General features: G+C 41.6%; 1 protein-coding gene across 13 annotated transcripts in view; it reads left to right on the top strand.

Moving 5' to 3' along the window:
• Window positions 1-26,816, top strand: part of ZBTB20 (zinc finger and BTB domain containing 20) — a 663,010-nt gene that overhangs the window by 139,529 nt on the left and 496,665 nt on the right. For 12 of the 13 annotated variants that reach the window (XM_073308827.1, XM_073308823.1, XM_073308794.1 and 9 more), the window contains one exon: window positions 14,499-14,620. The exons of the other annotated variant lie outside the window; for it this stretch is intronic. The gene's annotated coding sequence lies outside the window, so the exon portion shown is untranslated. The remainder of the gene's footprint in view (window positions 1-14,498; window positions 14,621-26,816) is intronic. 13 annotated transcript variants of the gene reach the window in all.

Here is a 26,816-nt window from a genome sequence, read left to right as displayed (position 1 = left end):
GAAATTGTAATACAGTCATAAATTCCTGAAAAAAACAAGTCTTCGCAGACCAGAAGAAGGGCTTTGTGTGAGCTCGAAAGCTTGTCTCTGTCACCAACAGAAAAGTTGGTCCAGTCAAAGATATTACCTCACCCACCTTGTCTCTCTAATATCTTGGGACCAACATGGCTACAACACTGCGTACAAAGTCTTCATAATGGCAAGCCTGACTGACTCTTTGTTTAGCATCATGTGCACACCACTTTAGTCCAGACCATTGTTCTCATTGCTATAAATGTGTAGCTTATCAATATGGGCTCTGATCCCATTTTAAAACTTAATTTTCTGCTGCTTAGTTCATCTTGTGTAACCATTACTGATGCTGTGCAGTCTGATGCACTAGAGGACAAGGCATGGGAGAAAAGCACTGTTTGCACCTGTTTGAAATCTCCAATGCTTTGTGTGGTTCCTGGGCAACAGGCAGGAATCCTGTGAAAAGCTAGGCTGCACTTGCTCAATTGTTGCTGGCAGCTGTGACTTTGAGAGAGCACATAGCAGCTCCTTAGCAGGTTGCTTGTGTTATGTGACAGGCACTGATCATGGCAAACTCTTGGCTGATTTTTCTTCATTTGTGCCTTTGATCAAGGCTGGGTTACTTGAAGTTGCATACTTAGCCAAGAAAAGAATTAGAGAGCTCTAAGGTGAGTTTGTCATTGGTGAGGGGCAGGGAAGTGAGGCAGGGATTAATTGTGAACCAGTGCTTTCTTGACTTGCAAACGAGGAGAGAAGCACAGACATTCCTCACCACAGGGTATTTTTCTCTACATTTCATGTTCTTTTCAGGATCTTTTTGCAGTGATGCCATGTGGAGCACAAGGGCTTGTAGCCTGGGAACAGTGTGTTTTTTTGTTTTGGTTTGTTGGGTGGGCCGGTGTGCATTTTAGGTTGGAAATCTGATATAATTCATTTTTATTTTTATTGTTGGTTCTGATCTCTTGAGGTTGCCAGTTCTGTAATTTGTCTACTGGGGCTAACAATCACATCTTTCAGAAAAGAAGACACTGATACAAGCCCTGTCTGGGTCTACCCTCAGCATCATCTTAGCAACTGATTCAGTCACACAGCACTCCCTGATTGGCAAATTCAGACCATTTCATCTTTGTATCTGCTCTATGTTTTCGAGCATAAACATCTCTTTTCTGCCCTACTCAAAATAAGTCAGTATTTTATCAGTAGATTTGAACAATTGTCCAAATCTCAAAATATTATGAACGATTGACATCCCCATCCTCACAATGGCAAATCTGGCATTTCTTTGAGATTGCTTTAAACCCTATTTATGCTCATACTGGTTCAGCCCAGAAGGACTGAATACACTATAGCCTGTTTCCTACTTATGCTTGTATCAGTGTCTTCTTTTCTGAAACTTCCAGAAAATCTCCTTTAGACACACAGTGGAACTGATGACAGTACAAGGTGTTACAACCACTTTATTGACCTAGATCAAGAAAGAGTGGAAGAGTATCTATTAGATGGCATGAAGTGTTGGCATGGACCTTTACTTGATATTGCTGTTGAACTTCTTAGTTAACATAATAGAAAAGTGGCTATTCAGCAATAAGAGTCAGTGTGGTGTAATGGCCAGAACACAAGGAGCCAAGGAATCCTGTGTTCTCATCCCAACACCACCATGACTTGCTGTATGGTCTGAGCCAAGTCGATCAACTTCCCTGTGCATTGATTTCTGCATCTATAAAATGGGGGTAATGATGGTTGCTCCCTCACAAGCTTAATTCTTGAATGTCAGGAATGTTGAGATCCTTGGATGGGAAGTAGTAAAGAAGTGAAAAATATTATTGTAAACTTTTAATTGTGTCCTTAAGTCCTGTGGCATTTGCATAAATTCAAAGAGAGTGTCTACTCTCATTATATCTTTTATCATCTTAAAAACTCAAGTCACATTTCTTCTTCAGCATAGAGTCCCTTCAGAGTTTATTAGCCACTGCTTTTGTGATTAGTCAGTGAGGGAAGGTAAGGCAATGTGGAGTGCCTGATAATGTTTTGAGATCTGTGGTTTTGGGTCTTTTATCTGCCCATGCAGGGTGAAATTCTGGCCCCATTGAAATCAATGGCAAAACTCCCCACTGACTTCAGTGGGGCCAGGATTTTACCTGCAGTGTTTAATTTTGGAACAGTAAACATGTAATATCAGTTTCCAAGACAATATATATGATACCTTTTAGTTCTATAGTTGAATAGCCTTTGACCTTGTTTAGCACTCATGTTGGTGCCGTGACTGCTACATGCATACCAGCCTACGGTACATAATGGAAGCATAGGAAGTTAGCAAATTCATTTTGATCCTATACCAGTGTTTTTAAAGTCACAAAAGGCAGATATTTGAAGAGACCTCTTCTGTTAGGTTAGGGCATGTTGTAAGCCAGTAATAATAGCTGTGCTGCACTGTACATGGAAGTCACGTGTTGTGTGTTTACTAAACACATGATGATATGTGTTGCATTTTCATATACTGATTCCTTTTACATAGAGATGATGTAACACAACAATGTTCTGACTTCCATTGTAAAACCTGCACATGTCTGGAAGGTGGAATGTAAAGTTTCTTCAGAGGCCAGTGTTCATTCTTCTTTATAATTCAGCCAGTGGGATTGACAGAGAGTGATACCTTTTGTGGTGCTGTTGGACCACAGGTGATGGTCAAAGCCCAGGAAATGGCTGCTGGAGCACTGGAATATACACTACAGCATTAGACACCTCTCTTTGGCTGGCACATGGCAGATGACAGTGAAAAGCAAATTTAAACAAAATCATGGGTGGGGGAGAAAAAGTTCTGGAAAATAGTCAAATAAAAACATGGAGCATGATTTTCTCTTGAAACTCATGAAATTAATTCATGTGCAAATACAGATTGCTTGGGTCTTTTTAGGCAAGGGTGAACCTTTCCTATGAAGGCCTCTACTTCCAGCCTCCAATGAGGCAAGTTAGCAGGCATTTTTTTCATTGCTGGAAATTCTTAACTGCTGCAAAACAAACAATACCAGGGAACTAATGTTACTTAACTCTTCATGGCCTGTAGTTTTGTGGCACCTGTAATGTCTCTTTGAATGTCCATTATGTATCCTTATACCCTGAGACAAATCAATGGCACTGCCTTAAATCAGCCCAACACCCAAAAAGAACAATCGAATATGCATGGTGTTAAGGAGTTTGGAGCACAAGAACTGATCTCATTGAGCAGCTTTTTTTTCATACAAGGGTGAAGTGAGCTGTGTTTAATAGGCCAGGCTGTGTTCCTGTTGTCACTGCAGGTGTTCAGATGGAGTCTGTACAGTGAAAAGCTCTGTAAGGAGACCAGCCCCTTGGAAACACTGAAGTGCATACACAGGACTGGCACATTCCCATGTATTTAAGAAGTTCAATAAACATTATTTGCAGTGGATGGATGTTAGTACATAGCTTTGTCACAGATCTACGGGATCAGTGCTACACCCGTAGCGTTGGAACAGACTGTAGGAGGAACCCCTTCAGTGTACCGGACCCCAGAGGGGCTCACTCTTCCTCCAGGGTAGGCCATGCGGCCTCACTGCCTCCTAAGACTGAACCTCTGCTTCAGCACTCCTGCTTCATATCGTGAGCTCCGTTCAATGACTCCAACAGTTGTAGACTCCTTGTACACTCTTCAGGGATTAATGCAAGACACTAAGTATTTAAAATGACACTTAGGCAGTGTTGTCAAAACAGTAGGGTTTATAAATCAACTAGAACACAGTATAGCAAGTCCTTAGGTTAGCACAGAGAAATGAAGGTTAAAGCATCGTCCATTCTGATTAGCCCAGAGCCCCAGCCAGGCTGTAGATGAACCCTGTGTTCAGGCTTTGTATCTCTCTCAGTCTGATCTCCTTGATCAATTCCCTGGTGAGAGTCCAGAATCCTCGCTTCCTCCAGAAGCCAACACTCTATCCTCCCACCTTCACTCCTTTGTTCTCGAGCTGGGGTCTCAGCTTCCCTGCTGAGAGGCAGGGAAATCCATCTCCCTCTGGGTTGTTGGTTGCTAGGTGCCAATATCCTGTTGATTGGTTTTTGCATTGTCTTCTTGGATTTTCCACTGATATGGAGTCAGCCTCGGCCAGTCCTTTTTAATGACCCACTCATACTCAGACAGCTAGGCGACATACACACTTATGTCTCTCAGCCTGCCCTGAGAGCAATCTTAGTCCCTTTTCCCCCACTGGGTAGCCATGCAAAATATAGAAGAAACTGAGGCATACATGTGAATTTTCTGTAATATTTTATTAATCCTACTTTGTCACAAGTTCTTTTCAGTGAGTAGTACACTCCTGTGTGTTAACATTTTCATATGCTCCCTCATTCACAAACTGCTTCTTATTACCGTAAGGTAGGGAAAGGAGGGTTATGACTAGGGTGTTTGTATTAGAGTGTGTGTGTTTTGCCCGATGTTGTCTTTAATAAAGATGGATAGACTTTGATTCAAATAATGCTACTTCTCCAAAAATCCGCATCCTAATGAATTTCGGCTCCTCAATCTGCATGCCCGTTTGCAAACATGTGAGGAACTCTCAAACGTCTAAGCTGTTGGATGCCCAGCAGGAGTCATCATCTGCTACCACTACTGACCTGTCCTCACTGCTTAGTCTTTTCTCAGGTAGTTGCTTTTGAACTACCCAACATAGCACTGTGATGGGCCGCAGTATGCTACGTGCAGTGTAGGTACATCTAGCAACAAAGGATTTGGAGGATGCATGGCATACAGCACTTGCCAAGGAAGCAGTTAAAAAGGGCTATCAAGTATCACACCTTTGTTTTATTAACAACTTCTGTAATTTGTCAAGTCCAAGGTGAAGACTACAGTGAGATAGTAAGATCAACAGCAAGGGATTTAAAACCCTCTTTAAGAGAGGTTTGTTAATACATATGATTTATTGTTACAAAACTAGAAACACAAGCAAGAAAATGCTTGGAGTAGAGGGTGGCAGAATATTATACCTTTCCAGACAAGTGTGTCTCAGTGCATCTGTATTTACTCTGCTCATTGATCATCCTCCTCCATTCCTGAACTAGCTTTATGTCAGCACCTGTCAATGAAGATTTGCTCTGGCTTTTTTGAATCTGCAGCATGGTAGTCTCTGGACATCTTCTTTGACAGTAGCTGTTGTCCAATTTGTACAGATAGGATACTGAGCCGAATCTTAATCCCAAATTTCTCCTCAGTTAGCAATATGCAGTACTTTTTTCGTCTGGTGGTGGCGGTGGTAGTGGTGATGATGATGATGACGATGATGATGATTATTTCTGCTAGCGACCTTGTGTTCTTTTCAGACCCTGACCAATGGATATTGAATGGACATAGGATGGGAGAGACTAAGTCTTTCTTGTACAATCCAAAATGCATTATCTTTGTAGGCATTTATATTATCATCCTGCAATTCTTTATCACCTTCTACCCAAGCATCCCACCATAGTTTTCAACTGGTAAACCTCATAACCCCTTTTGGGACTACGTCTATGTGTGGTAAGGCGTATAATCCTTGTTCTACTGAGTGAGGAAAGTAACTGTACCAAGCCACACAAGGAGACTGTAACAGAGCCAGGAATAGAACCCAGGTCCACAAGACCGTCCTTCCTGTCTTTACAGTAAACTGTGCTGCATTGTTGTGGGTAACTCATGCTGACATTAAGAGCAATGTGAATTGTATACATCAGTTTCTCTGTCTTATAAATGAAGAGAGGTTTTTTCCCCCTTCCTTTGAAGTTTTCAAATAGAACTTGCTGGTGACCCACTTTTGCTAACAGTTCTCTTAACTAACCCCTGTACTCACTCATACTTTTTTTTTTTTCTCTCTTCCACCCACTGTCTGTCTAGCCCGGTTTAAAATTTTTATATATGTACTTTTAAAAAATTGATTAGTTGGAGAGCTGCCCGTTCTTCTGCGCTGTATAATAAGGATTTAAAAACTGCACTCTGAATTCTGTATAGTGTAATTAAAAATGACCCAGATTTGGACCTGAGAACACCAGGACTTAGCCAAACTTGCCACGAGCTGAGTTCTGATGGCAGATGGGAACTAACGAGGACACACTGCACTCCAGAATTTCCCAGCTGCTTGGCCCCTTTTTGTACAAACAAGGTTTGGAGTGAAGTCCCGATCCCAAGAGCATGTTCAGCAAATATGCTGCACCCAGTGTTTTGGGAAACAAGGCAATGCTGTCAGACTGTTTCAGAGTATTTTTAAGGCCTGAGCTCCAAAGGGCTTTCTCAGTATATTGTAGCATTAGTGCAAACATGCTACCCCCCAAGCTTCCCTCTTATCCCTAAGGTTGGAAATGATCACCTGCTTCCAGATCTATTTGAATTTTTCTTTTTTCCCCCAAGGGAGACTTGCACTTCATTTTAATAGGGCACTAAAATCAGAATGGACTTCGTCTCCCTTCAAGCTATGGGTCTCTTCAACCAGTTCAATGTCCTGGGACTATTCAGGCAGATGTAATTGAATCAGTTTGAAGCAGCTGTAGCTGGCATGTGGTCTCTCAGATTGCTAGCACCTGCTTGTTTTTCTGTAATTTGCTAGAGCGAAAGTAGTGCCAAAACCAGCATTGGTCTTGGAGCGGATAAAGCACTCCAGATCCTGTATCCCATTCCCCTTCCAACCTAGCCACCTCATTACTGGTGCCTGAATTAAAGTTGTTGGTGGTGAGCAGGAGCAGGTTTATGCTTCTCCTCCTGCAACCATGTCCCTCCCCGCTTAAATCAGTGCACTGCCAATACAGGCTCTCCTCTTCATAAGCAATAAGAGATGGCTTAATAGTGATCAGGTGCTTTGGGTCCCTCTGCCCTCCTTAGAAAATTGGGCAGACTGTGCCTTGCTGTATCAAATTAAAACACATGCACCAAATTTATTTGCTGCTCTAACAGTCTTGCTGGCACAATGAGGGCTTTGTTAATGTCTAACAAATGGCCAAGTGGTTCTGGGATGTTCTGTATAATATTCCTGTTCTCTTGTGGCGAGTCTGGTAGACTTTACTAATTGTATTGCTGCCACAATCTAAACTTTAATATGCTAAGATTTGAAAAGGGAGTGCAAGTCACTTGGTTTCCTTCCTGTATTGTGTGATCTATCATAATCTTACATTCAGATTAAACACACTGGTGCACTTGGTCAAATATGGTATCAACACAGCATGGTGTGGATGTGAGATTATAAAATGGCATATTGAAACATTAATTTCTGAACATATCCCTCCAGTGGATTCCCTTCACTTTCTGTATCAAGTTTATGCATCAAGTCCTTGTCCTGTTTGTTTTTAAGCCTTTGCACAGCATTGCTCTAGTCCAAATCTGCCTCTTCTCCTGCTATTTCTCCCAGCCTTCTTTCACACTCTCCACACCTCACACCTACCCACTCTTTTCTTCTTCTATGCTGTTCCTTTCTCCTCAATCACTTATCTAATTTATCCATGTCTTTTTAGGGTGTCCATCATTGTAGTATCTAGGTGCTGTGGAAACACTTCATTTCCTGATTTTAGTGTAATTGTATTCTCCTCCTCCATCTATGTCTGTTTATATTAGGCTTCTCCATAGTAATAATCACCGTACTATCCTATTGCATTGACTTGTGTTTTGTAATGATAGGCCATACAACTATGAATGTGACCCCTTATTGCCCTGAAAAAGAGGGCCAGATCTTCAGTTGGTGTAAATTGACCTAGTGCCTTCAAAGTCAATGAAACTATGCTGATTTATGCCAGCTGAATATCTAGCTCAGAAATTCTTTCACGGGGCATTAAAGATTTTCCTCTTCTCTTCTCTTCTCTTCTTTTTTAACATAAACCATTAGGAACTGTGGTTTGGCTGTTCAAATCCCTTCTCCTCATCAGGCGGAGGGGGAACTGAACTGCTCTCCCATATCCCCAGCGTGTGCTCTGACTACTCAGTTAAAGCATATAAGGCAGGTAGGGTGACCAGATGTCCTGATTTTATAGGAACAATCCCAATATTTGGGGATTTTTCTTATATAGGCGCCTATTACACCCCCCTGCCCCCGCACTCTGTCCCGATTTTTCATACTTGATATCTGGTCACCCTAAAGACAGGCCATCTCCACCTCTTCCTTTTTCTCCCCTTCCCTCCTGTTTTGTGTGGAGTCAGGTGGGTGCCTGACTTATTCTCATAAAAAATGACTTAGTTGCCTAAGCCACCTGACTCCAGGAGAGGGGTTCTTTATGGTGGATCACAAGCAGAAATAGGTGCCTCACTTCCTGAGAGGGACAGGGTTTAGGACACACCCCTCTCTTTGGCATCTCCCATTGGTTAGCTTACACAGCTCCCTGCCTATTATGCTGGCTTTTGCAGATTATGTGCTAAGGTTCCTATCTCTGCCCATTCATTGTATAGGGAGCCTAGGTGCCTAACTAAATCTTGGTGTATCTTAGGTCATTCCAGGGATTTTTCGTGGCACCTAAAACCCCTAAGTCCCTTAGTGGATCGGGGCCTGATTTTCAGAGGTATTGAGCACCCTCAGCTCTCATTGACTTCAGTAGAAATTTGCATGCACACTCCCTCTGACAATCAGTTGCTTCAGAGAGACAGTGATAAGTGCCATATGAATATATAAACAGAGAGCTGTAGCACATTAGAAAGCAGTCTTTTGTAAGCTACCTTAGTAGTGATTGAGAAATAATCAAGGTTGCAGACATTTGACTTAGATAATCGGAATGGTCACTAGTAGGCCAATCAAAACTAAAAAAGGATCTGCAGAATGTATGGTTCTCTGGGAAATAACCACAGTTTTGGGTCAGTAACTATAGAGCATATAAAGTCACATATGCACTGCAGAGTGTAGTGTTGAGCTATTAATTTTTAAAATATATATATTTAATTTTAAAGTATTAGTTTTAGGAGTCATATACCATAGACCACAGTGCTGGCAGGGGCCAACTGGGCCATGGCCTGACCACTTTTTGTCTGGGCCAAACCTGAGTGGCAATGCCACTCCTTCAAATTGGAAGGGATGGGTGTAGGGACTCATGGGCCAGGGGGTTAGGCTGCTGGGAGGGGACACCTGAAAGGGGAATGGGATGGTCAGATGGGGGTGGAAGGGGAGTCTATGGCCCTTCAGCCCCCAGTATAAACCCTTTTCTTTGATTCAGTTAACCATCCAAGCAAATGTAAATTATGTCAACATTTTGCCCCTGGAGTAACGTACTTTCAGTAGGCAGATCTAATCCATCACCAGTACCAGGTGAGGGTGACTGAGTTCCATTAATAAGCAGACACTAAAGTGGAACCACACAGGATTGGGCATGGGAGATTGAACCTTCCAGTTGTGGGTAGGTCACTGTTGAGGACCAACATAAGAGGTTAGTAGCAATGGAAAGTAATCACCATCAGGTGAGATTTTGGTGACCTTACCTGGAAATGACTTGCTGAGTCTGCTTCCTCCTGGAAAATTACCACGAGACCTGGCATTTATTGACACCCTTGTCTGCAGTCTCAGTGGAGGCCAGGGGGTTCAATGGATCATAGAGACAAGACTCCTCTTTCACCCATGCAGATAATTTCTACAGAACAGTCTTAAAGCACATTGGGAAGCGTATTTGGGAAGCTTGCATTCCCACTGTCTGTGCCATACATGGTGTATGAATGGAGAACTTTATTCTCTGAGCTTGTCAATCCGTCACTGAATTCACACACACACAAAATTAAACAAACAATGAACAATTTAATACTACAGAGATTATAAAAGACACTGTGCTATATGTGTAACCAATAAATTAAATCCTCTATGCCAATCAAACAGGGATGATTTCCTACACTGATACAAAGCCATAAGAAGGGAAACAGTATTTAGTCTCACAAGAGCATTTCCAAGAAAGAATCTCAGTCCAACTCCATCAGTTCTGCACTCTGTTAATTGGCCCAGTTGCTTCCTAGAAAACTCCCCCAGCCCTGTTAGAATGTGCAACTCTCCTAGGCAATTCCTTAGGTACAGAACATCACACCCAGGATTCCAAGCTTGGCCTGCAAACCAGACAGATGGGATAGGACTTCAGTGGCCAGAAGCCTTCACATGTTACATGCAAATTTACTGATTCAGTATTTTCCACTTAATCAGGATGCTCTTAATCAAGAAATCTGTTAAATTAGATTGTGTCCCAGGGAAATGATTTAGCCTAATGACAGTGAATGGTAATGGATGCTGCTTAATAGGGACAGCGTTGCCAATATTTCTGCTTAATGGGGACACATTTGGCTAGTGCTAGTGGGTTAAGTGGTGTTTAACCAGGTGTTTAACAGGTGTGAAATTCTAAATTCTAATCTTTTAATATAGCAGTCTCCAAATAAAGGTTAAGAGAAGAAGAAATAAAGATTAAATACAGCATAAATCATTTTTATACTTGTATTTTTATTCAGTACAGAATTTTACTACATTTCAAGTCTTTTTAGACATTTTTTTTTCAAATGGCTGCTTCTCTTAATTGAGACAACATATTAATCAAGACAATAGGCCATCCACCAGGGTGTCCCAATTAAAAGGATTATCCTGTAATTTGAATAAAATATCACTTGGTATGGTAGCTAGTGCCAATATCCAGCCCGTGCAGGCCTAAAATGCAACTAAATATGGAAATTTGGTCTTTTGTTTTCAGTGGGCAAATTTTAAACTTATGCTGCCACCAAATGACACAAATTTCTTTCTGTATAATACTCAGGGTGAAGGGTTGTTACCTTGATTCCTCTGAGATGTTATGGAAGCATGTTTTGAGGAAGGTCTGGTTAGACTTCTAGCCTTCTCCACTCACTATTATTCCTCAGATAGACCCTATCTGGAATAGCAAAAAAAGGTGTCTGGATGTTTTAACATGTTTTAAAATCTCAGTGTAAACAGGGCAAATTGTACTTTAATACAGATTAGCTGGTTGAGGTGAACCTTGGTGGGGAGAATAGGGTTCTGCCTCAACAACCTAAGTCATCATAGTGGCCACATCTTAAAATTTTCTTCCGTGTTGAAAGATTCTATCTGTTTGAGAAATATTCCCCATACTTAAAAGGGAACTGTCAATACTTCTTAAAATGGACAAAGCTATAAGTGCTATCACTGTAGCTACAAAAAGCAGACCCAAAATGGAAATTTACTGCATGTGAGTAGGGAGTTTTAAAAGCACCTACGAACATAAGAATGGCCAGCCTGGGTCAGACCAATGATCCATTTAGTCCAGTAGCCTATCTTCTGACAGTGGTTGGTGCCAGATGCTTCAGAGGGAATGAACAGAATAGGGCAATTTATCAAGTGATCCATTCCGTCATCCAGTCCCAGCTTCTGGAATTCAGAGGTTTAGGAACATCCAGAGCATGGGGTGATGCCCCAACCATCTTGGCTAATAGTTGTTGATGCACCTATCCTCCATGAACTTATCTAATTCTTTTTTGAACTCTGTTGTGCTTTTGGCCTTCAAAACATCCCCTAGCAAAGAGTTCCACAGATTGACTGTGTGTGGTCCGAAGAAGTACTACTTTATATTTGTTTTAAACCTAGTGCCTATTAATTTTGAAAGTTGACTTAACTCTCTTTCTACTTAAGTCAAGTGGAATTTTAACATTGACTTAAGTAGAATCAGAGTTAGGCCACTGCTGCTTTTGATAATTCCACCTGTAAAATCTAATCTAAAATGTAATAAAAGAGCTGTCTACCAAAAGAAAAGCCACAAAAAACAACCAAACCCAAACCAGAAACAAAACACCAAACCTAGAGGTTTATAAAGGCAAGAGTTAATTTATGTATACATTATATAAGTAGCAAAACACTTTGCACTTGATTCTCCTCTTGCTTACAACAGTTTCACACTTGGGTAGCGCAGTTGACTTCAGTGGAATTACCCTGGATTTATAACAGTAAAGGAGGAGAATCAGACCTTTGTGTATACAGAAAAATATATAAAAAATAATTCTAATGAACCAAACATGATTTTAACCTTTTAAACATGCAAAAATCATTGTTAAAGTGAAGTTAAAGTTTCAGGCCCGTATCATTGGTTTTAAGGCATATTACCGTCAAATGTTAGAGCATAAAACAAAAAAGACCCCTTCGAGTGCTAGTAACCCAAGAAATGCAGAATTAATGTTGCTTCCCAAACAAGGTATCCAAACTACCTTTGAATCATAGAAATCATAGAAATGTAGGACTGGAAGGGACCTTAATAGGTCATCTGCTCCAGTCCCTTGAAGGGAGATTATTTAGGAAATTATGGTGAAACAACTTCAGTGGTACTGTAAAGTATCTAGAGTCCTCTGGTCTTTTTGACCCCGTTAGAACTGATTTAGTTGTGAAAGTAGTATAGCAGTGACTTTGGTCATGTTGGTTGTTGATCTTCTGCTGAAAATAGATGAAGATGAGGTGTACATATTGATTCTTTTAGCTCTGTCAGCTGCCTTCTGTAGCACTGATGGTGATTCATCTGTGGCCGCTGTGTTGGTGAGGTAGCTCATGAGAGAGACTGTTGTTGTTTTTTTTTCCTGAGAGATCCCAGGGGGTAATGTTGGATGATTACTTATCTTCCTTGAGGGCACTCTCATGGAAGGTTTGTGGGTTTTTATTTTGTCATCCCTATTGTTTTACATGTATATGGGGCAAATAAAAGGATTAGTGAGGCGGTTTGGATTGTATTGTTTTCAGGATGCAGTTGATATCCAGTGTTGTTTTCCCATCCCTTTCACTTTTACCTGCGTTGTGGGGTGACTTGCTCAGTGTTCAACAGAGATGGTGGTGTGTAAGAGGGCTAGCTAGCTGACACTCGCTCCAAGCAAGAGGTAATGCATAGAGAGTAGGGGAACTAGCCAAAGCAAGTACTCAGTATTATAACTGTACAATATCTGACATTTTCCTGCTGTTTGTTTCTAAGTGCATTTCCCGAGCTGGGTTTGCTGGGTTTTCAGGTGATTCTGGATATTCAGGTAGTAGTGGTTGCTAATTGTGATTTTTATCATTTGCTCTTGGCAAGAGGGTTGCGTCCTTTCATTTTGGGACTTGCCTTTTATCACCTCAAGATGGGATTACTATATTGCCGTTACGTGAGGCTAATTCAAGGTGTTACGTGGCAATTGTGGTAGTGCGCCTTTTAAGTGGAATGTCTCATCAAAAGCATATTGCATTTCTTCTGCATGAGCTGTATGGCCTGTCATCTGATTTTCAGTTGAAATTTAAGGAGTTGACTTTGACCTATAAAACCCTAAATGACTTGGATCCCAACTACCTCATAGGATCCTTTCTTCCTGGGTGATACCATGGCAGCCACAACCCTCCAAGACACTCAAACTAACAAACCAAAGGTTTTAACAATAGGGGACTGCAGATATGGTCCTTAAGGGATATAACTATAAGGGATCCTTAGCTCTGGAACATCCTTCTTTCCTTGCTCTGCCACAATCAGGTTTTAAGAACATAAGAATGGCCACACTGGGTCAGACCAAAGGTCCGTCTAGCCCAGTATCCTGTCTTCCGACAGTGGACAATGCCAGGTGCCCCAGAGGGAATGAACAGAACAGGTAATCATCAAGTGATCCATTCCCTGTTGCCCATTCCCAGCATCTGGCAAACTTCAGCTTTTGGTAAACTTCAGGACACACTGCAAGGCTCACATGTTTTCTCAAGCAGAGCTGATTGAAAAATATATTAAAAATAGCTGTGGGGGGGGGAATTACCCCCATTTGAATTCTTTTAAAAATCAGATTTTTCAAAATTTTGAAAAATTGCAACGAGCACTAATTAAAAGTTTATATTTGTAAATATTTTGTAATGTGCCGAGAGCTCCAGTGAGGCACAGCAAGGGATAGTCAGAACAAAAAGAATTCCTGTACGCTCTCTGAGATCCTGATTTGGGCCTTCAGTCCTCAGACCTGCCTTGTTGTTAGTACCTGCACCATACACCTATGCAGGGTCTGACTAGGGAGTGATCCCCTTTCGTCATGTTAATCGGGTAAAGCTTCTGTACTCTAGGAGAAACAGAGCAGCCCAAATGATCAATGAGGATTTCAAATCTTGGGCCTGATTTGGAAAAAATTACTTCTGGGCATAATGTTCTTGAGCATGAGTATTCCCATCCCATTGCCTTTAATGGATCTGCTCACACTAGAAAGTGCTACACCTGGTAGCACATTTCTGTGGGATCAGGCCCCTGTGGTCATTCACTTGCCCCAAAATGACTAGAGAATTTTTTCTTATTCAGTGACCACATGCCATGCTCTTTTTAAAATGTAAAATTCTAGAATTTCACCTTTGAGCAAAGAGAAGAGGTCAAAGGCCGGAGAGGCCAGAGTGATTTAAAATTGAACCAATCAGTGTAACTGGAATTTCCATTGTGAAGATTTGGAGGGAAGGCTTTTGATGGTGTATACTTTGTTTGGGTGGGGTATGGACACCTGCCTTCTTTCTCTAAAGACTTTCCCTTATATGAGGTCTTAAAATTCTTTCCTCCTCTTCTTCTAGGGAACTAGAGGGCTTGACTTCTCCTTTACCTCCTGCATTTACTCTGACCACAGTCCCTCCCTGTTCTCACAAGTGGAGCTCAGCCCTGCTTCCCTTCCTGTTGATTCCCAGTCAGCTACATGGTAAGTTTCCATTATCTCTATACTTGTTGCCATAGGGTAAAGTCCTGGCAGCCTTTCTATAAAATCCATTAGTGGTGGGCATTGAGGGCAGAGTATTTGATGCCTATCAAAGATCATTCGGTCATATCCCAGTCTGACCAGGAAAAGGTGGTATTGAATTAGCATTGGAGCTGAGCTTCAATGTAGATTGTTATAACAATAAAATATGAACTAAAATATGTGACAGAAATAAATCCATCAGATTCTGTAAAGGAAACAGTGGACCCTTGGACCCTTAAATCCCATTAACCAGACCAGAGAGAAAATGTGTTAAAATGGAGCTGCGCTGTATCTTTTTTCATTGTTTGATGAAATAATCTTTTTCACCCTTTAAGTGGTGTGTTTAAAAATCCTGATATTTCTGAAACAAAGAAAATACACAGCCACTGAGCTAGCTGGTTTTTATACCTTCCTTTTCTGAGTATTGTCCTTCAGTATAATACAGAACCATTTCTTTGTTCTCACAAGCTAGCAGTTAAATTGTATGTAAATGTATGCAAATTAGATGCTGTCTAATAAAGAGAGTCATTAGATGGAAGAAATATTTAGTTTGGGGGGAAGAAAAGAAAAGAAAGCAGGTGTATTTTGCCGGAGAAAATGTAAGATAGCAAGAAAAGAAACCCTCAAACTTTGGGTGAAGATTTCTAAAATAACTATTAAAATATTTTGTAAAAGGTCTGCTCTACTCTTGGTCTTTCCATTTGTGAGTGTGTGTATGTGTATTTGTGAGTGTGTGTGTGTGAGAGAGAGAGAGACAGAGAGATTACACATATGCACAAACTTACACATTTTATGTGTGTATATGTTAAAACACAAATACCCCTACATGTGGCAGTGGTATAAATATTTAACAGAAATAGCATTATATATAATATATTTGGGAAATATTTGTATCTCCTCCACGTAGGATATATATATGTGGGTACAGATTAAAATATACATATGCGTGTGTGTGTGTATCTGTATGTGGGTATACAGAGAGCTGGGTGAATAAGTGATGTTTCAGATCAGTGGCAGTTCTGAAAAAATAAGTGGTTCAGGTCAAACCGAATCTGAAATTTGTTGGAATTTTTGGTGAATTTAGAAAGTCTGTTTCAGTTCAATTCCACTGCTGTGATTTGAACCTGCATCTTGCACATCCCAGATGAGTGACCAAAACACTGAGCTAAAGCTTATAAAGGCAGGTGAGCAGCGATGCCACTTCCTTCTCTTCTGGCCATTTTGTGAATGGCTAAAAATATTAATCTCAAATTCACTAATAGTTTTAGTTAGACTGAAACTGCATTTTTCTTCTAATAAACTATTTGTCCAAGAATTTCACCAAGCTCTCTATGTATATATGTATGAAATAATTTAAGTGTGTATGTACGTGGGGAGAGTGGGGGAATAAATATGATTATTAGTGTATGTTTCTGTATACCACATATGTGCAGGTGATAGCCACGTGATAAATTGCAGAGGCATGGATTAATTTATTTATCATCCACTTTTGACTGCCTCTCCTGCACTCTCCCCCCAATCTGTCTATCTACCCAGGATTTATTCCAGTGTCCCAACTCCCAAGCACCTTCAAGTGTCCACCATTTAATTAATTAATTAAAATCAGCCTCCCACAGAAATGTTTCTCTTCTCTCCCTCAAATGTAGAATTTCCCACTAAATTACCACTTTTTGTGGGATGCGCAAGATTCAGTCCTGGGCCAGTGATTTTTCTGTAGATAAAAAAAGTTAGTTTTTAAGTTCTTATATCTCAGTGTCCTAAAATCCTAGGAAGTGGGAACTTTATACCATTGAAAGTGGGAGATTACCAGCTTGTGGATAGAACACACAAAGTTTGTTTAGACCTATAAAGTTCTGAAGTAATGGACCTTATGTTCCTGCCTTTATTAGGACTAGAAGGCTACTTCTCATCATTTTTAGAGGTTTCTGTAGCTTCCTCTGACCTGTGTATCCTTGAAACCCAAGGAGCAGAACAGCTTTTAGGGTTGGGGCCTTTGTGTCTAAGGCACCTAACTTAACAGGTGGGAGGGCGTTATTTTTTTAAATTTTTGTCAGTTATCATGGTTCTGGTGAGTAGATATTTGTGCCTGAAGTGGTACATTTTTTCATAGCAGTTTTGCAAGGCTGGAAGTGTAGAGACATATATGTATATGTTATAAAATATATGTATATAAAAATAATGTTTTTCAAATATTTACATATAAAGCCAAAGGGATTGGCTTCCTTCCCAGAATTACTGGAACTACCTTCCCCAGGAACATTTGGACTTGAATAATCTCTGCAACAACACTTTTCTTCTGAAACTAAACAACTTTAGAAATGGGTGACTGGCTCTGGGGACCACTCATTCACTGTTCATTTGGGTTCCTTTTCTTATGGTAATAGAAAGGCCTCCATGGCTGGGTAATATATTTTTATTTAATTACTATAAGGTTCCCTTTTATCGCTCCCTTCTCTCATAGTTTTCCCTTAATTTATTTCATGAGGGAAAGTCCCAGTACTAGAACTATGGGGATACTTTTGTAAATGTTCTAGGGCATCTAGCATTGTGTATCGTGGGAGATTTGGGCCCCTTTAAGATTTAGGCAGAAACCATGGAAAAGTTCATGGTTTCACACAGTTTTGAACCAAACCAGTGAAAATTTAACAGTGAAAATCAGAGGATTTGAACTGGAACAGAAACAGAAGCTATTTCACATGGTGCACTCAGGGTCCTGCTTTCCTTTCTCCCCAGAACATGTTTGTGTGAGGTAAATTACTTAGGTAACCAGTCCATACAGGAAATAAGAATGGTCCAATGGGAAAAGAAGGATTGTCCAGTGGTTGGGGTACTAGCTTGGGACTTGGAAGACCTGGCTTCACCACAGACTTCCTGTGTGACCTTCGGTAAGTCATTTAGCCACTCTGTGCCGCAGTTCCCCATCTGCAGAAATGGGATAATAGCACTTTCCTACCTCACAGCAATGTTGTGAAGGCAAAAACAGTAAAGATTGTGAGGTACTCAGATACTATGATAATGGAGACCATATAACTACCTAAGGTAGAAAGCTAGATATACAGACTTGGTAAACATAGGAATGTAAGAGAGATACTATACCGAATCAAACCAATGGTTCATCTATTCAAGTATCCTCCAACAATGGATACGATCAGGTACTTCAGAAAAAGATGCAAGAAACCCTGTAATGGACAGTTGTGGAATAATCAATATTTTTCTCAGTGTTCTGAAAATAATTGAGAATATTTCCACTTTTAATTCTCAGGAGTTTGAAGTTTTATTTTTATACATATAATATTTTTATATATATAAGGAATAAAATATGCTGCATTAAACTAATCCTGGCACTAACAAGACGGCTGTGGGACTAACGGCTTTTGATATTACCTAGTGCTTATTATTGTTATTATTATTATTATTATTTCTTTTTAATTATGCAAAGTGCTAATCAGTTTGATTATGCACAGTGCTAATCAGGTTAATTATGCAAAGAGCTAATCAGTTGTTCTTTAAGCACATGAGGAGAGCAGAGGTGCTGGTGGTGAATGGCGCTTCTAGATGGGGGTAGTCACGGCAGTCGTTCCTTATTAAGAGAGGAGTAGGTGAGATGACAGGGGGGTTTCGTCTCCATTAAAAAATAAAGAAGGAAGGAAAGAGCCCTGATGATGGTGGTTCTGGAAAGGTAATGTCTTCTCTCACAGCAAGGCAGATTTTTTGTTTTTCATACTGCCTGGTTGGACAGTCATTGTTAGACTTTGAGTGAAGTGACTTGGACAAACACAGTAGAGAGCGGTATTGTAGCAGGTGTCACATGTCAGGCAGTCTTGTCAGGCAAATTTTCGTTGGAGAGTTGGAGTCCAAGTGGCTGCCACTTGATGGGGAGAGATGTGTAATCAAGAAGGCTGAAAATATTAAGGAAGTCTGCCCTAATCTAACAAAGAGGACCATCTTTGGAGCACTTGCACTCAGAATGCCGATAATGAGTCTTGGGAGGTAGAGGGAACATAATATATGATCAACAAAGATAAATTTGTGTTAGGAGATTATCAGATGAGCACTCACAATGAATTTAATTAAGTAACCTATCCACAAGTAGACATTCTTCAGGCAAGTCTTAACAAGGGATCTTACTCCACGCTGCCCTTCTTAGTCTGCAATCATATGCTAGTTACACATTTTGGGTAAAGCAGAATTTTTTATGGACCAGTAAGCTCTTCGCTGGTTCTCAGAATTTATTGTTGGTCCAATTTGTCCATTTTGTGGTGCTTGATGATTAATTTCTACTCCATATCTTTTATCTGAATACATTTTACTGCTGGCATGTGGGGAATAGGAATTATTTTTTACTGTTTGTCTAGGAAATGGCACACCCAGAGTGGAGAGTACTTGTTTCTGTCATGTTTTGGGAAATGCCTTGAAGATATTCTGGAATCATTAAAACAAAAAATTACTAGATTATAATAAATTCAGCATTTGAATTTAGTAGGCAACAATACACAGGAAGTTATGCTTGAAATTAACTATTGTAAATGGCTGCTTATTGGGAATACTGACAGATTATCAAATACATTCAGGACAGGAAGTAACATCAGTAATTTGTAGCAGAAACCAATATTTGAAAAAGAATGTGTGTTACCTTCTTGATAGCTAGTGAACATCACTCAAAAGAACTATTACTATCTTAAGGAAACAATCTTCACATGAAAAGAGAAGGGTCTGCTGACGAGTGGCTGGGTTTACATTTACATGTATGCATTCTATTCGTTTCTCACTCACATGTGCATTTCCTCCATGAAAACTGCTGTTCTAACCTTAGGAGCATAAGAATCACTATACCATATTAGACCAGTGTTACATCAGGTTTTGTATCCTGACTCCAAAAGAGGCCTATGCTTGATGTTGAAGTGAAAAAGCGCTTACTGCACTCACCCACTTGTGCAAATACTGTATATGAAGGGAAGAATTCCTTCCTGACCCCAGGAGCAATGAACAAATGGCCTGAAGCATAAGCTTTCATTATTCCATTATTTTAAGTATTCAGGGCCCACTGAAGATAATGGAAAGAGACTCATGGACTTCAGTGGGACTAAACTCAGTCCCTTATAGAACACTGGCCACTGTAATATCTAGGTGCTGCTGCAGTAGAGTCATACCTACTTGCACCAAGCCTCATTTTGGCCTTGTGAGTTTGAGAAAGTGAATTCCGCAGGCTGACTACATGTGTTCTCCCATTGTTTCATTTGTTAGCTGCAGCTTTGGTACTTACGTGCCCGTCCTATGTCACTTTTGACTTTTGCTGAGTGATATCCCTTAACACACACCCCACCCCCCCAGAAGAACCATGTACTTGGGAGTGCTTTAACTATATAAGTCGGTTGGCACTAAGTGAATTAAACTATTTTTCCACTATTCTAATGTTTAAATTGTAAAATGGTCCTGAAAAAGACTGCTGCAAAGCAAAACCAACCAAAATGCAATGACTTTTTCTAGCCAACCCAAAATAGACTACAACTGGTGGGAGGATTCTAGTAACCAGGAATGTTTACTTCCATCCTGCATAACTCATCTGTGCAAGCAAATCTATGTTTGGTGGGTGTGAAATGAATCCACTGAACTTGTCAGTATGCTATAGATGCATGGTTACTGTGATCTGATGTGATACTAATTGTTGCCCCAGGAGGCCCGCTAGTTGTCCAGAGCTAGATAGGTGCACTCAGCATCCTGTGCAGATAGCAAATGCTTTTCAGAGATGGAAACAAATTTTCTTCCTAGTCCAAGAAGCTATCAGAATTGACTTCATATCATGGTCACCAGATCGCTTGTTTGGGTTCCTGGTTGGCCTCTTGCTTCAGGTGGTTTTTGTATTACCTGCATTAAATGAGCAATTATAGCAACTTCACACACAATGACTTTCTTTTCAATAGTATTTATATTACTGTACTTTAGAGATACAATTCCCACTAGGAGTTATGTAATGTTAAGCATATTGATACACGGAGAACAGCAATATTATGGCTGTCAAGCATAAATATTGGTAATGACATTGACGGAATTGTGTACACACTGTTTGCATGAGACAAAGCAGCCAGCCTAGCATAGAAGTTAGGTAAGGAATTAGCTTGCATCTTTATGAATGATTAAACTGAGACACTTGGTCTGTAACACAGTGGCCCTTCAAATTTGGATTTCAGCATCTACGTGTGGGCAAACTCCCCTGCCAAAAAACACCCTCCTAATTCTGGATGGATTTTCCCATGGTATTTAGCAAATGCTTAATCTGGTGACATTGGGTTTCTATAGCAATTAAACATATTCCAATCATTGGTGAATAGAAAATCTAATGCTGATGTGCTAACTGGGCGCCTGGGGTAGATATCATAAGTGCTGGAGGCTCTTCAAGTAAAGTCGAGCTGGTCAGGAAGCAGCCGTCTCGGTTCACTACTGTCTTTGAATCCTATATTTAGCATGTCAGAAAGGTTTAACCTTCGCATAGATTTACAAGCAGCTGGATTTTCCCAAGCGTTGGAGACTGTATGCATTCCACTCCTCCCTCGTCAGCTCTTTGATGAGACACAATGGAAGAGTGTGTGTAGTCAACCACAAGAGAAAAAAAAATCCGAATTTGCTCTTGTGAAGCCATTGGCATCATGCAGCTTCAGAGGAGGCAGATGCTCACTTGGGTGCTGTACTCTAGGAAGAATGGTGGCCATTTATACTGGATTATCTGTTTACGTTTCCATTGTTAATTGGCTGTATATGCTGTATGGGAAGGGAGGGAGTTTGAAAGGTAGGGTTATGTTTTAGCTGTATCCCTAGCTTTCACTCAGATCTTTACAAATTAGTCTTTGATTCTTATAAAGAAAATAGTTAAAGGTTTTGTTATATTATGAGTGGTCTTCACCACCTCTAAGAGTTGCTGTGTACTTTGACACCATTAGTATAATCCATGTACTGCCACGTCTGCTCATTACATTCTAAAATCTAAACCATCTTGAGACACGATCATGACATCTGTTGCATTCCACTAGTTCAGAAGGTTGCTCTTCTGACTCAGGTAGGGGACTAGAAGCCAGGAGACTTGTGTTTTATTCCCAGCTCTGACATGGAGCCTTTTTGTGATCTTGGACAAGTCACGTCCTCTCTCTTTACCTCAGTTTCCCCATCTGTAGAATAGGGATAGTGATTCTGACTGACCTCATGGGAAGGGAGGAGGGAATGGGGATACAGGAGACTTAACTCATTGATTCTCAAGCACTTTGATATCCTTGGATGAAATGAAGTATGTAAGTGCAATGTATTGTGGGCAATTATGAGTGTTAAGTGGCATTACTGCAAATTTGAAGGAAGTTATCGTAAATTCACAATAAAAACACACAAACAGATTAGGTAAATCCTTCCAAAGAAATTTAAGAGGAATAAAACTTAGTTAGCTTGGTACTGGCTTAAGGGGTTAGAAATAGTTAAGGAAGCATAAACGAAGAATCCTGGGCCTCCTGTGGTTTGAGAAGTAGGTTCTGGTCTGAGCTGGGATCTTTTAAGTCTCAGTAGCAGAATGTCAGCATTGTAAAAGTGCTTTTGGATCTCCTTGAGAGTGTATTTATTCAGAGGTGCAAAGCACCCTCAACTGTCATTCACCTCGGCAGGAACTGTGTGTGCTCAGTGGCCCACATGGGATCGGGCTGCGATAGGGGATTAATGAATAAAAAACTGTAGGTGCTCAGACTGGCAATTGTATGTTACTAACGTGCATTCGGGGTAAGAACATACAACACTTCCTTTTGGGCTGGGGAGATTGTGAATGTTAGATCAGTAACTGGATTACACTAGCAGCCTTTTTCCTCTTCTGTTCTCTCATACCCAGTTGCCATGACAGGAGTAAAAGAAGAAGAAAAATATCTTAACACATACACATCTTATTATGACACAAATAGTTGGAAGAAGCCCCACTGGCATAAACTAGCACAAAGTGACACTTTGTTTAAAAAGTTGTTTTGAATGTCTTCTCCCATTGATCGTATGCAACTGAGATAAATAAACACCCTGTGTGTGGTGCAGCCAGGCTGAGCATTTATGCTCCTCCAAGTGTTTATACATTCCCCAGTGGTTGTTTGTATTGCTGTTTGTTGACTGTAAATCCCAGACCTGTATATGTTTGTAATATATACATTAGCAGCAGTGGTGCAGTTTTGGGTGTATGCTCAGGGTAAGACTTTTTTATGAACATGACTAGATGAACGGGTTTTTTCTCCCTCCCGTACAGTGAATTAGTCTTTGTGTTTGTGGAGGAACAGAGGGGCTGCTGTAGCAGGAATTTTAGTCAAGCAGGACATGCTGTGCCCTACTCAAATTCATTCAGGTGGATATGCAAGAAAAGCCACGTAGGATTTATCAGGTAGGAATCAAGTTAGCTTAGCCTTTTCTCTAATTAGGGAACAGGTCTGTTGGGCTCTCAGGTTATTCAGTGGTGATGAGGATGACATATTTTTCCCCTTGAAGTAAAATGACTGAAGTCATTATGCACACCAAAATTCATGGGGACAGAGACCACCTCTCCGCTCTGTTTTTGTGGTGGTGGTTTAACAGTTTTCTCTCTCCTTTAAAGTCAAATACTCTCTTTCTTCATAGAATCATCATAGAATCATCGAATATCAGAGATGGAAGGGACCTCAGGAGATCATCTAGTCCAACTCCCTGCTCAAAACAGGACCAATCCCCAACTAAATCATCCCAGCCAGGGCTTTGTCAAGCCTGACCTTAAAAACTTCTAAGGAAGGAGATTCCACCACCTCCCTAGGTAACCCATTCCAGTGCTGCACCACTCTACTAGTGAAAAAGTTTTTCCTAATATCCAACCTAAACCTCTCCCACTGCAACTTAAGATCTTTACTCCTTGTTTTGTCATCTGCTACCACTGAGAACAGTCTAGATCCATCCTCTTTGGAACCCCCATTCAGATAGTTGAAAGCAGCTATCAAATCCCCCCTCATTCTTCTCTTCCGCAGACTAAACAATCCCAGTTCCCTCAGCCTCTCCTCATAAGTCATGTGTTCCAGTCCCCTAATCATTTTCTTTGCCCTCCGCTGGACGTTTTCCAATTTTTCCACATCCTTCTTGTAGTGTGGGGCCCAAAACTGGACACAGTACTCCAGATGAGGCCTCACCAATGTTGAATAGAGGGGAATGATTGCATCCCTCGATCTGCTGGCAATGCCCCTACTTATACATCCCAAAATGCCATTGGTCTTCTTGGCAACAAGGGCACACTGTTGACTCATGTCCAGCTTCTCATCCACTGTAACCCCTAGGGCCTTTTGTGCAGAACTGCTGTCTAGTCATTCAGTTCCTAGTCTGTAGTGGTGCATGGGATTCTTCCTTCCTAAGTACAGGACTCTGCACTTGTCCTTGTTGAACCTCCTCAGATTTCTTTTGGCCCAATCCTCTCACTTGTCTAGGTCCCTCTGTATCCTATCCCTACCCTCCAGAGTATCTACCTCTCCTTCCAGTTTAGTGTCATCTGCAAACTTGCTGAGGGTGCAGTCCACACCATCCTCCAGATCATTTATGAAGATATTGAACAAAACCGGCCGAGGACCGACCCTTGGGGCACTCCACTTGATACCGGCTGCCAACTAGACATGGAGCCAGTAATCACTATCCATTGAGCCCGACAATCTAGCCAACTTTCTGTCCACCTTATAGTCCATTCATCCAGCCCATACTTCTTTAACTTGCTGGCAAGAATACTATGGGAGACTGTGTCAAAAGCTTTGCTAAAGTCAAGGAACAACACGTCCACTGCTTTCCCCTCATCCATAGAGCCAGTTATCTCGTCATAGAAGGCAATTAGATTAGTCAGGCATGACTTGCCCTTGGTGAATCCATGGTGACTGTTCCTGATCACTTTCCTCTCCTCTAAGTGCTTCAGGATTGATTCTTTGAGGACCTGCTCCATGATTTTTCCAGGGACTGAGGCGAGGCTGACAGGCCTGTAGTTCCCAGGATCCTCCTTCTTCCCTTTTTTAAAGATGGGCACTACATTAGCCTTTTTCCAGTCGTCGGGGACTTCCCCCGATTGCCATGAGTTTTCAAAGATAATGGTCAATGGCTCTGTAATCACATCCGCCAACTCCTTTAGCACTCTCGGATGCAGCGCATCCGGCCCCATGGACTTGTGCTCATCCAGCTTTTCTAAATAGTCCCGAACCACTTCTTTCTCCACAGAGGGCTGGTCACCTCCTCCCCATGCTGTGCTGCCCAGTGCAGTAGTCTGGGAGCTGACCTTGTTCGTGAAGACAGCGGCAAAAAACGCATTGAGTACATTAGCTTTTTCCACATCCTCTGTCACTAGGTTGCCTCTGTCATTCAGTAAGTGGCCCACACTTTCCTTGACTTTCTTCTTGTTGCTAACATACCTGAAGAAACCCTTCTTGTTACTCTTAACATCTCTCGCTAGCTGCAACTCCAAGTGTGATTTGGCCTTCCTGATTTCACTCCTGCATGCCCGAGCAATATTTTTATACTCTTTCCTGGCCATTTGTCCAATCTTCCATTTCTTGTAAGCTTCTTTTTTGTGTTTAAGATCAGCAAGGATTTCACTGTGAAGCCAAGCTTGTCACCTGCCATATTTACTATTCTTTCTACACATTGGGATGGTTTGTCCCTGTAACCTCAATAAGGATTCTTTAAAATACAGCCAGCTCTCCTGGACTCATTTCCCCCTCATGTTATTCTCCCAGGGGATCCTGCCCATCAGTTCCCTGAGGGAGTCAAAGTCTGCTTTTCTGAAGTCCAGGGTCCGTATTCTGCTGCTCTCCTTTCTTCCTTGGGTCAGGATCCTGAACTCGACCATCTCATGGTCACTGCCTCCCAGGTTCCCCTCCACTTTTGCTTCCCCTACTAATTCTTCCCAGTTTGTGAGCAGCAGGTCAAGAAGAGCTCTGCCCCTAGTTGGTTCCTCCAGCACTTGCACCAGGAAATTGTCCCCTGGATTGTCTGTGCACCGCTGTATTGCTCTCCCAGCAGATTTCAGGGTGATTGAAGTCTCCCATGAGAACCAGGGCCTGTGATCTAGTAACTTCCAAGAGTTGCCGAAAGAAAGCCTCGTCCACCTCATCCCCCTGGTCCGGTGGTCTACAGCAGACTCCCACCACGACATCACCCTTGTTGCTCACACTTCTAAACTTAATCCAGAGACTCAGGTTTTTCTGCAATTTCATACTTGAGCTCTGAGCAGTCATACTGCTCCCTTACATACAATGCAACTCCCCCACCTTTTCTGCCCTGCCTGTCCTTCCTGAGCAGTTTATATCCATCCATGACAGTACTCCAGTCATGTGAGTTATCCCACCAAGTCTCTGTTATTCCAATCACATCATAATTCCTTGACTGTGCCAGGACTTCCAGTTCTTCCTGCTTGTTTCCCAGGCTTCTTGCATTTGTGTATAGGCACTTAAGAGAACTCGCTGATAGTCACTCTTTCTCAGTATGAGGCAGGAGCCCTCCCCTCTTGCGCGCTCCTGCTCATTCTTCCTCCCAGTATCCCGCTTCCCCACTTACCTCAGGGCTTTGGTCTCCTTCCCCTGGTGAACATAGTTTAAAGCCCTCCTCACTAGGTTAGCCAGCCTGCTTGCGAAGATGCTCTTCCCTCTCTTCGTTAGGTGGAGCCCGTCTCTGCCTAGCACTCCTCCTTCTTGGAACACCATCCCATGGTCAAAGAATCCAAAACCTTCTCTCTGACACCACCAGCGTAGCCATTCGTTGACTTCCACGATTCGACAGTCTCTACCCAGGCCTTTTCCTTCCACAGGGAGGATGGACAAGAACACCACTTGCACCTCAAACTCCTTTATCCTTCTTCCCAGAGCCACGTAGTCTGCAGTGATCCGCTCAAGGTCATTCTTGGCAGTATCATTGGTGCCCACATGGAGAAGCAGGAAGGGGTAGCGATCTGAGCACTTGATGATGAGTGTTGGCAGTCTCTCCATCACATCGTGAATCCTAGCTCCTGGCAAGCAGCAGACTTCTCAGTTTTCCCGGTCGGGGCGGCAGATAGATGACTCATATGACTCATATGTTGCTACTGCCAGCATCTTGGTCTCTGTGATGGTGAATGAGGAGAAAGCTCTGGAGCTGATGTGGGCACCTCTTAGTCCACAGAGGA

This window comes from Lepidochelys kempii, chromosome 1 (genome assembly GCF_965140265.1).
Source record: "Lepidochelys kempii isolate rLepKem1 chromosome 1, rLepKem1.hap2, whole genome shotgun sequence".
NCBI lineage: Eukaryota > Metazoa > Chordata > Testudines > Cheloniidae > Lepidochelys > Lepidochelys kempii.
This window is presented reverse-complemented; position numbering and strand designations above follow the sequence as displayed.